This window comes from Sardina pilchardus, chromosome 16 (genome assembly GCF_963854185.1).
Source record: "Sardina pilchardus chromosome 16, fSarPil1.1, whole genome shotgun sequence".
Classification (NCBI taxonomy): domain Eukaryota; kingdom Metazoa; phylum Chordata; class Actinopteri; order Clupeiformes; family Clupeidae; genus Sardina; species Sardina pilchardus.
In genome coordinates, this window is record NC_085009.1 from 33,293,530 (window position 1) to 33,296,029 (window position 2,500).

General features: G+C 38.1%; 1 protein-coding gene across 1 annotated transcript in view; it reads right to left on the bottom strand.

Annotated features, from left to right (window-relative positions):
* ppargc1a (peroxisome proliferator-activated receptor gamma, coactivator 1 alpha) overlaps positions 1-2,500 on the bottom strand; it is a 46,305-nt gene that overhangs the window by 18,150 nt on the left and 25,655 nt on the right. The gene's annotated exons all lie outside the window — the stretch shown is intronic.

The window sequence follows — 2,500 nt, forward strand, 5'->3', positions numbered from 1 at the left end:
GTTCACCTACAGTGCAGTTTCATTTTTTAAGTTAAATAATGCACGTTATAATTTAAGTTAAATAATGCACAAGTGCCTATTTGGTCGTGGGTTGCTACGTTCATGCAAGATTCTGTCCAAACACACTATTGAATTTATCGTAAGAAATAGTAAAAGATAGTAAAAGTAAAAGATTGAATCAATCTCATCAAGATTAGTCTACTGATAGCCAAATTGTTCGACTGGTCACTTAGTTTTATAGGGAGCTTAGACGCTATAAGGAAATATCAACAACGTTAACGTTAGTGAAAGGATTAAAGCGTAGGCTGCGTGTACAAAACCGCTAGAGCTCCTGGAATTTTGATTTGCGACGAGAATTCTCAAAAGGTTATTTTGAGCTATTAAAAACATTACTGTTTTAGATTTGTATGGATGCCAGAAAATGCTGATTACGGTTTGTAAGTTTTGGGCAAGGTCCATCGGCTATAGTCTAAGCCTAGGCTACAAAGTGTTTCTGGAGTGAAACTTTGAAATTATTCAGAGCTGTGTGATAGATAGAAGAATATGGCAAGCTTTACACTAGCTCATATCCAGAAGAATGCATGACAGAAATAACTGGACTAGGCTACTGTGGATAACTTGTAGACCATAAAGGTAAGAGTTCATTGTCCTTATGTTTAGCTATGTTCGTTATATAGAGCTTATAGGCTAGCCTACGTGGCTGTGATCATGTAAAGAGTTCATTGTCCTTACGTTTAGCTATGTTCGTTATATAGAGCTTATAGGCTAGCCTACGTGGCTCTGTGATCATGTAAAGAGTTCATTGTCCTTACGTTTAGCTATGTTCGTTATATAGAGCTTATAGGCTAGCCTACGTGGCTGTGATCATGTCCTTACGTTTAGCTATGTTCGTTATATAGAGCTTATAGGCTAGCTTACGTGGCTGTGATCATGTCCTTACGTTTAGCTATGTTCGTTATATAGAGCTTATAGGCTAGCCTACGTTTAGCTATGTTCGTTATATAGAGCTTATAGGCTAGCCTACGTGGCTGTGATCATGTCCTTACGTTTAGCTATGTTCGTTATATAGAGCTTATAGGCTAGCCTACGTGGCTGTGATCATGTCCTTACGTTTAGCTATGTTCGTTATATAGAGCTTATAGGCCTACGTGGCTGTGATCATGTAAAAGATTGACAGACGCCCGTGAGGCTACATGGTGTGTTGGTATCGCTGGAGAATTGGCAAGATTGCATTGTGTGCTACAATCAACGTTAACTGGCTGCAAGCTTTGTGGATTTAAAGATTGACATAATGTGTTGGATTTACACTGCAATGGAGGCGGTAATATGTAGCCTACAAAATAGCCTAGACGGCAAATTGCTGTAGTGCGGTCCATTGTGAAAGTAGCCTGTGTGTGATAGATACGTTTCCCATATGGTTGCAATGCCACCCAGACGTTCAGGTTTTACGGCAGTGGTGGACTGTATTTCAACGTCAGATTGCTTCTAGTGTTGTAGCCTAATGTTTTCACAGATGTAAAGCTATTAGGAATGAGTTTTTACTGTAGAAACGACAGAAGAATGCTTAAACATGCAACTGGCGTGCTTATCAGGTTGGACTTAACTAAAACGTGAGCCGGGCAATCTGTTTGATTGTCACTAGCTATAGTGCTAATGTTAACGTTAGGTTTGATTGTCTTTAGCTATTGATAATGTTACCCAGAGCTAACCGGTTAGCCTAGGCCCTACTATACGGAAATCAAGTAGGAGTATGGCAGGCGACAAGCGAGCCGATAACGTTAACATTCAGGTTTACCGCAGCTGTGGCATGGAAGCTACCTCAACGTTAGACCAAAGATCCTTGATTACTGACAGCTGAGCACTGACGTAACAATTAATCTTTGCCGCCAAAGCGTCTCAACATTAACTCTATGGAAGTTTTAAACTCTTTTATCATAAATATCTCAAAAAGTACGAAGTTCACAATCTCTGTTACAAGACCTTTGTATGAGTGTTTGAATGACGTGAAACGGTTCAGTGGTTTTAGCGTTATTAAGCGTTGATTTTGGTTGGAAGATATAATAATAATAATAAGAAGAACTGATAACAGTATGCAATGTAATGATAAGCAAATAAAAGATAAGAAGAAGACAATAACACTGAGATATGAAGAGGCTATAGAGCGCCACCTGCTGGTGTGGAGGATGCTGAAGTTGTTTTCTTCTTAATCTTTTATTTGCTTATCATTATCGTTGATTTTGGTTGGAAGATATAATAATAATAAGAAGAAGAACTGATAACAGTATGCAATGTAATGATAACCAAATAAAAGATCAGAAGAAAACAATAACACTGAGATATGAAGAGGCTATAGAGCGCCACCTGCTGGTGTGGAGGATGCTGAAGTTGTTTTCTTCTTAATCTTTTATTTGCTTATCATTATCGTTGATTTTGGTTGGAAGATATAATAATAACAAGAAGAACTGATAACAGTATGCAATGTAATGATAACCAAATAAAA